A 14,636-nucleotide genomic window follows, 5' to 3' on the forward strand; every position below is an offset into this window, starting at 1 on the left:
AAAGCAAAATTTTAAAAAAGCCCCAGGCTCACCGGCTCCTGCCAGGCAGGGGAGTGATCCCTGATGCCCCCCACTTCCCAGTGCTGTGTGGGGGGCTCTGTCATAAGCCTCCAGAAGCCCCAAGGTTGCTGCAGCATCCAGTGAGTGTGGGGCTGAGAGCTGGGCCAGGTGGGGCAGTTGTGGGGCTGGGCTGGGAGAGTGGGTGGGGGTCAGGGGACACTCGGGGGGACTGGGGGAGCAGGCAGGGGATGTGGCCTAGTGGGGGTCCCCCCCATGGTCCCCTCCCCTGCCTCCTGCCCCCTACTTACCAGCATGGAGTCTGGGTCCAGCTCCCTGTGGCGGCGAGCGAGGACTGCCCAAATCTCTAAAGCTTTCTGAATCTTTTCCAAATTGACTCAGAGAGCTTCAAATCAATTCAAAACTTTTTACTGGTCTCCTGATTCGGATTCAGAGATCTGGCTGCTGAATTGGACCGAATCTCCTCTGAATTGAATCGGCACCCAAAGCTTTGCACAGGCCTAGAAAGCAGTACAGCTCATTAAAATTATTACGAAGAAGTCTAAAGTGCCCCTTTAAAGTGCATCTAATATCTGCAGATAATATCTGGAATTACAATATCATAAATTAGCAACCAGAAAGCAAACTCTCCATTTATGGATTAAAGATGGACATTTGTAATTTATCAAGGGAGGGGAGTCGCTCAGCATTTTCATAGTTGCATAGGAATAGTATATTTGAGCCCAGCCCTCTGCTCTGAGAAGATAACTATCTGCACAGCCAAAGAGCCACCGGAGTTGTTATCCCAACACAATCATGGGATATCATTATACCCAACAAATCCCTTTGTATAAGCTATAGTAGCCAGGAGCCTGCTGGAAACTGCATAAGTTGCCAGTATCTTCAAGGAATTGTTTTAATATTTAGGACATAAGGTAGCCATGCTGCCTTTCTCCCCAGCCACACATAGCTGAGACTTGGTGTATGAGTTGCCACGGAAACTCCATATCAGATGAATGAAATGACTCCCATTGTGCAGCGGAGATCTTCAAGGGGCCAAGCAAGCAGCACACAGCTGCCCTACTGCAAAGGAGGATCCTGCCCTTAGTCCACATATTTCTAAAGCATCTCTCAGGGAGTTTTGCTGACAGTAACGATCCCTCACAGTACAGTGAGTGGGTAAATAATGTTGTCGCCATTTAACATATGAGTTGCAGAAGTGTAGTGATTTTTAAACAAAAGCAGTATGGAAAGGGGGAGTTTGGTAAGACTCCTGACTTCCAGCTCTGTACTCTAGCTGTTAGTTGACAGAGACATAAAAAGTAGTTTCTGCAGCAAGGGTGGCTGGGGAACAGCAATGGCAGCACTGACTGCCACCATTCTTGTACCCCCTTCATTGTGCCCAGGTCTAGTGCCCTGTTCACCCAACTCTAATTATGCTACTGGCACTTTGTTTAATAGATTATAGTAGAAACTCCAAATCTTAAAGAACAATGAAGCTTTCTTTTGCTTATTATAGTTATATGGCAGAATAAAAAGGAGTTTAGATTTAAAGATTTAGGACTGTAGATTTAATAGTGCATGACATCAAGTCAAATTTGACTTTAGCATAAGTCCAACTAAGTAAGTTGAATGACTGCAGAGATGGAGTTAGCCCCTTCTTTGCTTTGGAAGCTATGGAGTAGATTGAAAACTTGATTCTACTTATGAATTAAAAATGTATTTTATCCTCCTTTTTGCCATTAATACCTGTAGCAGTTTTGTAAATTTCTCTATTCCATGCACACACAAAGCAGATGCACTTAAGGCATTGCACAAACACAGTAAATAAGTTCAAATATGAGAAAACCCTAATAGTGCCTTCAGTATGTGTCGAAATGTAAATAACCAGTATTTGTATAGAGTTGTGCTGTACATCCAATATTCACTGGAAACTAAGGAGAAGCTTAATGTAGGTGTATCTTTTTTCCAAAGCACTAGTGACCTGCTGGGCCATCAGCCTTCATTAAAAGAAAAAAAAAGGTTGGAGATGGAGATCAAGGGGAAAAGGAACCAAAGTAAAGAACTGTAAATCTCAAAGCTCATTCTAAAACTGCAGACAAGGGGAAACCTTCCTTGACAGAAGGAAGAATTTTGTTTGTGGAGCTTCTCTGTGCTACGGATTGCTGGCTCCTTTAGTGTTCCAGGACCTAATAACAGGATGCAGAGGCTTTAGAACAGCTGTTACTCTTAAAATATTAGACTGTTCAGCATTGAACATGCCACTGAATACTTCTTGAACACCTCTGGTACTTTAATCTAGTCTGTCAATCACTACAGAGAGAGTTAAAACAGAATGCAATGTGGGAAAACTCCCTTCCCTTGTTGACCTAATACCTGGGGCTAGTTTTAAAAAAAATGATATCTGGAAACGAAATGTGCCATCTAAAAGCTAGTGGGCAGTGATTTTCTACAAGCTCTGTATCTTATTTTCAGGGATAGTATATGGCTGGAGCTAAGGTATCCTTGAATCTCTTTATGAGAATGCCCCTTCCAAGTCTTTCAAGAAGGGTAACTATCCTGGAATATTTAAAAAGCCTCTTCAAAAGTGCTGAAAGCAGCACTTTTTCAGGATTTAGCAATAGCTTAAATAATTTTCCATGCATAGTCTTCATCTGAAAACATAAGAGTGATAATAGTTTACAGAAATCCTTTGGGTGTAATGTGAATAGTTGTTAGGGCTGTGCGAGATGGCGCCATTCTGTTTCGCCTTTAGTTTCGACGGTTCGACAGCAGTGTTCCATTTCAAATTTCATTTTGAGTCGAAACAGCTGTTCTGTTTTGTTTGGTCAAAACAGAAAGGCTGTTTCAATGCTGTTTTGACATTTCATTGGGGATGGGAAGTCATTCCAGCTGGGCTAACTTCCCATCCCCAGTGCTAGATCATGCCAGGGTGGAAGAAAGCTCAGCTGGGCTACTTCCCCATCCACCACACTAGATTGCGCAGGAGGTGGGAGGCAGCCCAGCTGGGTTGCTTTCCCATCCCCTGTGCTAGATTGCATGGGGGATGGGAAAGCAGCCCAACTGGGCTGACACCCACCTCGTGCAATCTAGTGCTGGGGATGGGAAAGCAGCCCAGCTGGGCTGCCTTCCACCCGGGCATGATCTAGTGCTGGGGATAAGGAAGCAGCCCAGCTCAGCTGCCTTCCACCCCTGATGTGATCTAGTGCTGGGGATGGGGAAGCGGCCTGGCTGAACTGCTTCCCACCCCCAGCATGATCTAGCGCTGGGGATGGGGATCTAGTGCAGGGGATGGGAAGTCAACCCAGCTGGACTGACTTCCCATCTCCAGCCTATGGTCAAAATATTTCAACTTTTGAAATGTTTCAACTAGCCTTGTTTTGTTTCGAGGCTATTTCGATGGCCTTTATTTTGTTCTAATTTTGCTGTTTTGACCTTGAAATTGGTCAAAACAGTATCAAAATGAAACGGATGGTGAAATTTCGCATAGCCCTAATAGTCATCTCCCTAATGGAAGCTTTATTGCTCCTTTATGGAGACAAACTGAATCTGATAGATAAATATGTATTCCATATAAAGGGGTACATGTAACAGGCAACAAAAAATGCAAGAGGGTTGCCCTTGCATTACAAGTTTTCCAGGTAAATTTCTCTTCCTTGTGATAAGAAGGGATAAAAAACTTATTCTATAACATTTTTCCTCTCCTAAATAAAATTAAAAGGTAAAAAGAATATACTAACTAGCATATTATATATTTACTGTATGGACAATATTTTCTGAAAAGTAGAGGTGGAATTTTCAGAAATAGCTCAGGATTGACCCAGCTCTTTCCATGCTGATATCAAAAGGTATTTTATTCCCATCAATGTCAATGTTTTTTGAACTAGTTAGAACTAAGTCAGTGTTGATACATTTAACAAAATCACAAACAAAAGTGTTTAGGATTAACAAATGGATACTAGTTCATGGGTGCATCTATACATGCAATTAGCACATAGCAATAAACTCTGGCACAGTTCATGCTGGAGTTTATTGCTCCCAGGCACAGCGTTTACATGTGCACCAAGGATCTCAGCACACTGAGCCAAGGCGGAGCATCCCTGGCTGGCAGGGGCCCAAGGGTCAGTCAGCCAGCCTGGGGTTGCTCCACCCTGGCTTAACATGCTGTGGAAAGGCTGTCTGTGGCACAAGGGAGATAAAGTGTGGGGCTGGCTGGCGGTGGCTCCTGCACTGTATGTAGTACCTTGTGTCCCAGTCAGCCTGGTCACCGTCTACATAGTGCACATATCTACTCTGCTTGTCCCAGTCAGTACTGTCCTATAGTGGATTTAGTTATGATGTTTTACTGTGGAGTTAATTAGTCAGCTTAATGCATTAAGCATTATAACGGGGGGTGCATCTACTCCTGCATTAAAGTGCAGGAGTAGATGCTCCCCCCATTATGTAGTGTGAATCAGGAATTACTCACCTGAGATGTATAGAATTGCCTCATATTCAGACTGGAGTTAGTGAAATCAGCATCTGGATCTAGGAAGTAAGCATTACCTTTCAAATCTTTCAAATATCTATTAATATAATCATAATAGTACTTAAGCATCATACACAAATAGCTTTTCACAGTTCTGAATGCAAAGCTATGGTCTTTCTAAAAATCTAAAAATTGAAATTGATCAGCAGATTAAGTCTTCCAGAGAATACTGGAATCAACACTGATGTCTCTTTTAGTAGCAAAGCACATTATACTCTGAAATGCAAATGTAAAACACCTCCAATATATTCAGAATGGTTGAAGGAAGAGTGAAAGATAGACTTAATGGAGAAAATAACTTCCTAGTGGCAACAAAATGAAAAAAATCCAATAAAATGTGCTGTCAAGTATATGAATTAATGTGGTGATTGTATAATATATCTTTCATGTATGACATTACTAGAAAAGTTTTGTAGGTTAATCTATGAAGTGATCCTTTGCTGGGCTATTTCTGTCTAAAAGGAAGAAAAATACCAAAGATAAAAGTATAAACCAATGACTTGTTTGCTTTATTTTATAGTGATGTCAACTTACATGCCAGTGCTTAATGTATTGTATTTTTAATTTTTCTTGTAAAACTAATATTGAAAATGTATTTTAAAAAAGGAATTTTCAAAATGTTGAAAATTTCTTCTGGTTTTTCAAACAGTTTTCACGTATTAGATCCTACTTATTGTTCAGAAACATTATTTTGTTGTTGTTTTAAGGAAATGTACTTATTAAATAGCACTATACACCTACAAAGTTTTTATCCAAGAATTGGATAAAACTACTGAAGCATAGGGTCCAGCTTTAAAGGTTGGTGACTGTCAGGATTATTATTTAATTTTTTCCTTTAAGATGAATCTGTGTAAATGCAGAGAGTTGTATTAAGCCTCCATGGCACTGAAACTCATTACTAGTGCATTTTATGTGTATTTTTTTTCTTCTTTGAGTATTTTTTAAAACCTTCTTTATGGTTTGTGTCAAGGTGATCTCTGAAAAAAGGAATTCTGAACTGGGCAGATATCATTTGTTTGATTTTGTTTTTCAGAGACTGAACAGTTCATTAAAATGCACTATATTTTATATAAATGGCTAATACCTTGTCTCACAAGAGAGATGTTTGCAGGGATTGACTCGCTCCATCATATTACATAGGAATGAACACTGGTAGAGAGTAGATTGGGCATATAATACTGGAAGCCTTTAGAGGATCATTTTAGAGGAGAAGCATTTTCTAAACATCATGGAAACTCTTCAGGGAAAGAGCACTTCTTTGCTGGCTACAGGACCTTTAGCAAACCAATGATGACTCTTTGTTCATTTGTAAAAGTTTAAATATTCTATTCCATATTAAAATACAAGACTAATATTGATCATAGTTTTCCTTTTCAAGTCTTGGATTTGTATATACATATTTGACCTACTACCTAATTGTTTGATCTAACAAAATGTGATCTTTCTAACATTATTGCATAGAGCATTTAAGTGTTCTATAAATACTTGGTATTACGGTGATTCTTTAATATCAACTTATTTGTGGCTGTTACCAATACCTAATCATTTTGTATAGTTATTCTCCCTCAAGCCTGTGCATAGGAGAGAATTAGTCTTCAAATTGATTTTGGATTTACCTGTTAAACATTTTGATAAATAAAAGTTCCAAGTGTAAAGTCTAGTCAATAAGTATAAAACTAAGCTTGTAAATTGTATATATAACAGGGCAGAGAAACTGCACAGGATCACTGATAATTCAGAGGAAAATGTACAAGGCCTGATTCTTAGTTAATCTTTTCTAAGGGCAAAAAAGGAGAAGAAGCAAAAGTGACATTTTACCACTTTAATGCTCCCCATATTCTGGGACTGTTTAGGTTTTACAGTAAACTAGAGCACCCTTTTGGATATTATAATTAGGCTGTGGTTCTCATAGCCATCTATGTATACAAAGAATTCCAGCTAAACCTTTTCCCTAGCCATTCTTTGAAACACTTCTACATTGGAGATAAAAACAGAGTCTATGAAGATTATTTTGGATGTCTTTAGTTTCTTTTTAGGGTAAAGTTACAATTTACAGTTGGACCATGCTAAATCTGTGGTGTGCTAGTGGTGTTACAGTTGGAACTTGCTGTGAGCAGTCACATGTTAAGGGTTAATACAGTTTCTTACACAGCTCCGGGGGCTAGTAAGTAGTTATGCGACTAGGAGCCAAGGTACCTGGGCTCTATCCCTGCTCTTGGGGTAGAGGAGGGCTGGGAGCAGTTTATCCTGGATGGTGAAAGACTGCAAATTACTTGTTTTATCTCTGTGCAGCAGACTGAAGCTACCCCAACATGAGCTAGGTAGCACAGTTCAGATTTAATCCTCACCTAAAGTGGCATATCTTTGAGATGCTCAGAGGGCACTTGGCATGAGTTAACAAGCTTTAACATGCAGATGCATTTAAGTGCCCCTAGTATGGTCAAAGTTTAACATGTAATTTCACATGTTTCCTTGTACTTTGTTCAGATGATTTTATATATCTATATTCAGTTCTTATCCCTTATTCTTTTTGTTCATGTGATTTTTTTTCTCACTTACAATCCAATTACAAACACAAATAACATTTCAACTATTTATTAGAAGCTTTTGCATACATAAACAGCTATCTATAAATGCAGCTCTTGTAGGTTTGAATAATTCCTGTCATCCACCCTTAAAATGTAGTAGTAACCTGGCACATCTACATGAGATGCTAACAGTGCAGTAGCTTAATAATCCTGTGCAGTAGTGCATCACAGCACAATAAATGCTAATATGCTACTGCGCAGTAGCATCACTTAAAAGGCTTTCACTGGTGCTACTGCATAGCAACTCTGGTTACTATGCATTTACTTATTACTTGATTATGCAAGTACTAAATTGACATGTAGATGCACCCACTAGGTGTGTCCAGATGAGTGTGGACCTATGATAGGCACCACAAAACTGTCTGTGGCGCTACACACCACATATGCAGGCATTCCTTTCACTGCTACTTTGCAGTTGACCCTGGGAGATGTCAGGGTTAAAAAAACCCACACCAAAAAAAAAGCAGGGCAGTTCATGATGGCAGCACGTGCCACCCAAAACCAGAGCCAGGGTGGCCACACTCCAGCTGCCGGCCAGGCTTGCTGCTGCAGGAACGCTGTGGCTAGAGCTGCCAGAAGCCCCCAGGATCCCAGGTAAGGCTGCTGGACCCAGCACAGTTGCTAGTCTCAGCTTCCCTTACTCCACCTGCGGTAATTTCTGCACAGCAGAACATGTGTGGCATAGGCGTTCCCCAGCGACAAGTAGCAGCGGCACAAGTTCCCCGGGGAAACGCATGTTCCCACTTATCTGGACATGTCCCCTGTGTGCAAGTGTGAGGAAGATTGGATTCTGAATGATATATAAAAATATATATTTCTGCAGATATTAGATGATAATGATACCGAGTTAGAGGAATGATTGATTTAGAGGAGAGTGTTGTGGTCTAATATGGGAATGTGTACAAAATGTGTTTATCCAAGAATAAGAGGAAGGGTGCAGCTGGTAAGATGCAGTGGATCAGACTGATGATTGAGCAGTGGAAAGTGACTTGGAATGAACTAGATGGGAATAAAAGTTAGAAGCCTGCCTCCTTTTAGAATATTGCTAGGGTAAACCCCATTGTACTTAACAGAAATACCAGAGTGAATGAACCCAGTCTTGTCTGGTCTTGGAACTAAGCAAGCTTGGGTTTACCTAGTACTTGGCCAGGAGAAAATCTGTGAAACCTGAATGACAAACCAAGGAGTTTTACTATAACTGCTGGTGAACATTAACCAAATGTGTGGGAAGATTTTTTGGCTGCTTTATCACTGCTAAAGGGGAATCTTAAAAAAGGACTGCTACCTGGCTTGCAGGTTAGTGCCTTACTGGAGGATGTGCTAATGAAGCATGGCTGAGTACATATTTACGTACACTGGTGATTCCCAAAAGGTGTTCGGTGGAAGTGTGCCACAAGATCTTTCTGTGTGATGAAGTAAAAGCTCATCTCCCCATTCAGCAACCTGCAGCTGCTCCACTGGAAACCTGTGCTTTCTTCCCCCACAGCCCTTCCCCTGTTCCCTGCTGCCACTATGCTGTTCACCCTCTTCCTTCCCTCCCCCCATGCTCCTCGCAGCACACTCTGCTGTGAGCAGGCAGGCAGGCAGACACACAGGCAGAGCAGTGCTTTGTAGCCCAACTCATCCCCTCCATTTCTCCCATGCTTCCAGGGTTGGCAGGTGTTTGTTGTCATGTGAAGCCCTGCAGGAGCAGCTCCAGCAACAGGTGCTGCCTTTGCTTCCTGAAGTACAGACTAGGGGTCAGGCAGGACCAGACAGTGGAAAGAGCAGAGTGAAGTTCTTCCCCCACCACTCTTATGTGACACCAGCTACATCAATGGGTCTCAACATATCTTTTCTGAATTTAAACCCATCTCCGTGATTTTCAATTGGGGTGTTGCAAAATTCAGAAAAGTTATGGAGTGGTGCCAGGAGGCTAAACAGGTTGAGAATCACTGATATAGAGAGATGTATTTTGGTGTCATTTTTTAACAGTGTATCTCAGCACTGGTATGACTTCCTCTGGGAAAAAATACCTTTTTGTAGGGTTACCATATTTCCAGTTTCAAAAAAGAGGACTCCTGTGGGGGAAAGGGGGAAAAGGGATATATGATTCTGGGGAAACCTAGGACATTTGCTTGCATTTTAAAAAACCCACCCGTTGGGAGGAAAAGGGGCCAAAAAAGAGGACATGTCTGGGAAAACCCAGATGTATGGTAACCCTATATTTGGGTGTAAGAGTGAAGCGTGGATACAAATTTTAATCCAGAGAAAAAATCTTCCTCAGGTGTCAAAAGTTTGGGAAACTAATGCATATACATAAAGAGTTTCTTCATAACTGGGAATGGAAGCTGCTTATGGCTTTGGCTCTGGACAGCTGACTTCCGAATCTTTTTAGTACATGAAGGATGCATGGTTTTGATAATGATAGTTATCTCTTTTGTAAAAGTGCTGTGAGATGTAGTGATGAAAATCATTATAGAAGAGCTAGATATTACTGTTATTATTGTGGCTAAAGCACTGAACTAGAACTCAGGAGATATGGCTTTGTTTACTGGCTACATCTAAATCCTTCGCTTAACTTTTCTAGGCCACAGTTGTTCATCTGTAGAGTTGGGATAATACTTTCCTTGTGTTGTCTGTCTTCCACACCCTCTTGTTTCTTAGACTTAGACTGTAAAATCTCTAGAGCAAGGATAGTTGTTTTGTGTGTATTTATGTACCATGTGTTCTAGGAACAGTGCTACACTAGGTAGATGAGAACTATGGCCCCTAAGAGCAACAACATCAATAATCTTTTTGTCCTTTTTACAAAATAGGAGAAATTTGAAGGATAACTGGGGAGTGAGATGAAATACAACTACAGGGAAATTGTAGGGGAATTACAGACTAGTCAGTCTGACCTTGGTACCTGGAAGACCCACATGCACCCTTCTCCCATGGTGCGCAGATCCTGATGCTGGCAGCAACAGCAGGTGGTGGGCCCTTGGGGCACTTGTGGCCTGCTGCAGGCAAAGCCTCCCAGTGGTGCACAGTGCTGGCTGAGTCCCCAGTGGCTGCATGTGGTAGCATGGAGCTGGTCCAGCCTACTGGTATGCACCTTCAGGCCAGATTGGGCTGGCTCCATGCCAGAACATGGGGCTTTTGATACTACAGACAGAAGCCACATGCCATCAGGTGGGGCCAGCTTCATGCCGCCACGTGGGGCTTCCAGCTCTCCAGCAGTGAGTCACATGTGGCAGCATGGAGCTCATCTGGCCCAATGGTGCATGACTCCATGTAGCTCCTGATCCATGTGCCATGTCAACTTTATCAACATTTATTTAGTTCTGCTTCTAATTAATGTAAAGGAGGTTGACATTGATGGAATAAAATACCCTTTGATTTCAGCATGGAAAGGGTTGGATCAATCCTGAGCTATTTCTAAAAATTCCATCTCTACTTTCCAGAATATGTCTATACAGCAGATACATAATAGGCCAGTTTTAGTACATGAAGGATACATGGTTTTGATAATGATAGCCAGTTTTGCCTTTTAATTTTATTTAGAAGAGAAACAATATTATAGCATAAGTTTTTATCACAAGGAAAAGAAATTTACCTGGAAATCTTGTAATACAAGGGCAACCCTCTTGCATTTTTTTGTTGCCTTTACATGTTCTCCTCCTTTATATAGAATACATATTTATCTATCAGATTCAGTTTGTCTTCATAAATGCAAACCTCACACCCCTCTAAACACCTCATCCCCACACATAACCTACACAGATGCAGCTCCCGAGACTCAGCTGGAGCTTTGTGCTGCTGGGGGGTTTGCCTGCTGCCATGGGCCATGAGCGCCCTGAGGGCCTGCTGCTGCTACTGCAAGCCATGCCCTGCTTGTATTTTCTCCAGCATGCTGGGGCAGTGTATTGGAGCTGCAAGGGGATGCAGCAGCTATAGAGACACTCTGGCTGGCTGCCAGAGTGTCTCCTTGGTGGGCCAAACCTCTAGTTGTTTCTGGGCATGCACCAAGAGCATGCCACACGCTGTTTTTTTCCAATATGTGTTTTTTATACGGGGATTGCCCACTGTAAAATTTAGAGTCTGTGCTGGAGAACGTTTTCTTGTGTGGTGTGCCTTCTGCAGCGTCTCAAGCTCCTTTGAGACACCACAACACACATGTGCATGCTTGTATTGACATGGCCCAAGGAATCTATTGTAAAGCTCCTAGAGAAGAACAAGGTTATCAGGAACAGGCACCAAGGGCAAGAGCCTGACCAATCTGATTTCCTTTTATGATAAGGTGGCATGATTTGTGGCTGTGGGGAGAGCTGTGGCTATAATGTACCTTGACTTTAGCAAGGCTTTTGACACCATCTTCCATGATATGCTCATTAACAAGCTAAGGAAATACAGACTAGGTGAAAGTACTGTTAAGTTTTGTGAATTCTGAGATTGAGATTTTTGTAAGACTGAATTTTGCCCACCTCTAATATCAGCTAATTAAATTACTGTTCCTTCCTCTTGATAAATAATACTGTTGTGATATTAATGATTTTCTTACAGAACTAATAATACAGAGAGTTTATAATAGGCATGTGGAGCTGATTTTGATGTTGTTAGAGATGACATTCCCCTTGGGCCTCACAATATTCTCAGAATACACAATTTCTTTGGCCAGTCCTTGTAAACTGCTGCATTTTGTGTGCATTTATAAAGTACCCAATGACAACTAGTTTTAATTGTGAATGAAACCTACTTTAGTCTGAACAGGAGAAATTAAATACTCTTCTTAACCTGGATTCCCCTGGTAATGATTTCATAAACTATATGCTATATTAATTACAGCTATCAGTAGTAATTCAGATTGGGCAACAGTCTTGTCACATGTGCTCTTGATCCTGAATATTTTGTGAATTTTCTCTTGATTAGATTAGGCTAAGCCAATGTGGTAAGCATTACATCATCCAAAGTGGAAGCAGTTATGAAAGTAAACATCTCATGCAGAACAAATATGGTATAACCAACCACAATCTTTATACAACTCTGGGAATGGGTTTCCTTCTGGTGAACAGGAAGAAAAAGAGAAAAATAACTATATGCAATATAAGGGTAGAGGAACAGAAAAAATTAGATTGTGCAACCGGCAGTCCCAAATAATAGATGGATAATACAGTTAAATGTTTTCACAATGAAATGGGAACAGATGCTTGCAGGTATTTAGGTGCTTTAACTGCATCTTATTTCAACTGGAGTTAGGTACCTATGTAGCCTTTCAAAATCTGGTCCTCGGTTTATATCATTACCTGTCATTCCTGTTTCTTTTGAAAGCCCCTTTTTCTTTATAAATCCCTTTTGGACAGGATCCTCCCATTGAAATGTAAAGGGGGTAAAGGAAAAAGATTTAGCTCTTGCTTTAGGCAGTTGAAATTCTGTTTGAGATAATGGCTGTATCTGAATAAGATAAGTCTTAGGATGTGGGATAAAAAATTAAAAGTAAAACGAAGCATTTGGAAATAATTATGGGGAATACTGGTAATGTTTCTATTCTTCTAATGCTGCTGACTGTCATTTTCCATCATCTGCCAGTGGGAAAACACTTCCAGGGATACAGTTAAATACATGTTTGTATAGCCATGTTCTACCACCCTTACTCAGATTATGTAGGAGTTGCTATAAGTGTGGGAATATTGAGAAAAAATGTAAGTTGCTGTACTGTTTGTATGTAGGTATTGTCACAGATAGAAAATTATCACAAATTTTAGATGCTTACAACCACCTCGGGAACAATTATCCTTAGAACACCAGGCAGTGCAGCTTCTTTCCAGATATTGATAAGTGGTACAGGTTTATTGCTGAACTGGTGTAATCATGTTAACTGGGGGCAACCATATGCCCACTTCTAGTCCAGAACAGGTCCCTGGGTCTTTCTGACTTCAATTCTGATCTTAATTTCCCTATTTGCAGGAGCTTTTTTCTCTGAGGTCAGCAACAAAACCAAAGATTTTCTTGCAACGATGATTAATTACTTATTGCTTCAGTCCTTTCAGTTCTGGTTCTCAGTGGAAGATTTGTGTTGAAACTTATTCTCAGCGGAGGCTTTCAGCAGCACACAAGAAATGCTTCCATTTTCTTGATATCTATGTTTCAGCTGTTTCCAAAAGTAGTGCATGGATTCAGGGCTGATACTTTCATCCTTTTATAGGGAGATTCACCCTTTCACTCCATGTCCTCAGTGAGGATTTAATTACTAAAGATAGTAGGCCTGTTTTCCTCAGTGTATCTGGTTCTCATGCTCAATTTGACAAGAGTTTGCTGCATAGGAAGTTGAAGTCCTCCATTGCCTCTTCAATTTGTCCATCAGTTTGAATGTTTTTGAATCATAGTGGTTGCACTGACACTTTGAGTTTTAATCTTTGCCCAAGAGGTGCATCCCCCGAGGGTGACTGCCTTGCATGGAAAGCTTGCCAGTACTGCTTTGAAATCAGTTACCATCAGACAGCAGAACATATGTAGTCTTGGTTGAAGGAAAAGATCTGGCCTACAGTTATATCGGTTTATGCAGAGAGACATTTGAGGATCCAGCCTAATTTAGATTTTAAGTGCTTGGAACTACATAAAGTTTACTGAACTAGCTTTACTCAAATCTAATTAAAATTACAAATAACCACAATAATTACACTAATGACAATATTATTCTAAAATCCTGTTAGTGAAAAAGAATCCATGCAATGCCAATTTTTAGTTCAATGGCTTCTAGATTTCCAGCTATTAAAGTTTAACATATTATTGCTGTGCAGAGCACAGTGATTTCCCTTTTTTCTCTCTTAATGCTCAAATTATTGTACTAGTTTGCATGGCACGTCAATTCTTTGTGGTTCATTTATCATAGTTAATTTGTAGCTTCCAGCAACAGTTTGTGAATGGCACAATAAAGTAAATACAATAATAGAATGGCTTGCTCTGGGGATAAGCTGCCTACTGATAGTTATTCAGGCTTGGGAACCAGACTTAGTGGCAAAAATACACTGCAGTGAGTTTTCTAAATGCTTTAAATATCTGTGATACTGAACAAGATGTGTCCCTACTGAATCTCTAACAAGGCATTAGGAGCATGATCTAATATTAGGTTAAAATTCAGAGTATAGCTATAGTCTCCCAGGATCACACTAGTAAGAATATTCCCCTATTGCTCCAACATGTACTAATTTGATACTATTCCATGTCAACAATCCACTTCTGCTCCATCTGAATTTGAAACTGGTGATGCAAGAGGGACAGTCTATCCCATAACAAACGGTGTGGAAATTGGGTTAAAAGGCCTTTAGTGTCCAAAATTACCATTTCCTTGAAGTCTGGCTTTTTCTCATAACTCAGGTGCAATAAGGCAAGATATATTTTAACATAAGCTTTGAAGCTAAGAGCACAGGAAAATCCTTAGGACTGCCTTAGCTCCTTAATTTGTCCTAGTCCAAAGAGGGACTTTTTAATGTTTTTATTGGAGCTAATGCGATCCATCTGCCAGCATGGATCATCAGCATCTTTAGTGACTTCATATGAGC

This window comes from Crocodylus porosus, unplaced genomic scaffold (assembly GCF_001723895.1).
Source record: "Crocodylus porosus isolate Cpor-Errol unplaced genomic scaffold, CroPor_comp1, whole genome shotgun sequence".
Lineage (NCBI taxonomy): Eukaryota > Metazoa > Chordata > Crocodylia > Crocodylidae > Crocodylus > Crocodylus porosus.